The 1217-nt window shown below is 63.2% G+C and overlaps 1 pseudogene; it reads right to left on the bottom strand.

The window, feature by feature from the left end:
• Nucleotides 1-260: 260 nt before the first annotated feature.
• On the bottom strand, nucleotides 261-881 carry LOC103798069 (annotated as a pseudogene).
• Between the last annotated feature and the right edge of the window lie 336 nt (nucleotides 882-1217).

Genomic DNA, 1217 nt, shown 5'->3' on the forward strand with positions numbered 1-1217 from the left:
ATGGGGTGACACCATAGCAGGGCACAAGCCAAGGAGGTGATGTGACACCCCATGGACAGCAGTGCAGGTAATACTCGACCCCTTGGCCACACCCCAATGCCAGTCAACCCCAGCCTTGGTGCCAGTGGCTCATGGCCAGTACATGGGGCCAGATCCAGTGCCAGGCAGCAGATCCTGCTCCACCCACAGCCCCTCTGCCCACCCACACAGCAGGACACTCACTGCCCACATCCCTCTGCCCACCCAGCCCATGCATCCACCTGGATGTAGTCCACGGAGTCTCCAAGTGCCCGGAAGGCCGTGTACATCACCTCCCGCTTCCCGCCCCACTTCTGGAGGATGCAGGAGTAGGTGTTGCTGCGCACCAGCGCCTGGACATGGGCCAGCCCTTCCTGCAGCCCAGCCTCTGTCTCCCCCTCGCCCAGCGTGTGGAAGTTGCTCCTCCAGACGTAGCTGCCAGAGCGCTCAGAGCCCATCACGTCGTGGAAGATGTCCAGCATGTAGGTGTCGTCGGGGCCGTTCCCGTCCACCACCATTACCACTTTGAGGTCGGGGAATGCGATGCGCTTGACAGAGAGCAGGCACTTCGTCAGGTAGTCGGGATCCTCCTGGAAGGCAGCGATGCAAAGGGCCACGGAGCGCCCGGGCCGCACCGGCTGCCACTCAGTTCGCATGCGCCGGTGCTCCAGGAAGGCGAAGAGGCTCTGGATGAAGAGGTGCAGCGCCAGGATGGCCCCATAGAGTCCAAAGGAGAGGTAGTGCTTCTCCGTGTGGATGAACTGGTACCCTGTGACGTAGGCAGCCAGGATTCCCCCCAGCACTGCCACGGCGAAGAGGCTGGTCCCCACAACGCGCAGGGCCGTGGAGAGGCTCCCTGGCATCTGGCAGGACACAGGACAGCGTCAGGGCAGGGACAGGTGGACATCCCACCCCACCAGGCCCCCCAGAAGGAGAAAGAAAGGGGGCCCTGTTCCTCTGTTATCCCACAGCCACCTTATCCCTCACCAGTCAATTGTTTGTGGGTGACCCCTTCCCAATGCCTCCATGGGGCCAGAAAAGGTGTGGGGGTCCCAAGTACCTCACTGCACATGGTGCTGGGTGCGGTGTGGGAGCCCCGAGCACACCCGTGTGTGCAGTGCCAGCACCCCCATTCAGCCAAGCTGCTCCCAGGCAACGGCCGGGCTGGAGGACAGGGAAGGGCACGGGGACGTCAGGGA

The sequence above is a fragment of the Acanthisitta chloris genome, unplaced genomic scaffold, assembly GCF_000695815.1.
Source record: "Acanthisitta chloris isolate BGI_N310 unplaced genomic scaffold, ASM69581v1 Scaffold37242, whole genome shotgun sequence".
NCBI lineage: Eukaryota > Metazoa > Chordata > Aves > Passeriformes > Acanthisittidae > Acanthisitta > Acanthisitta chloris.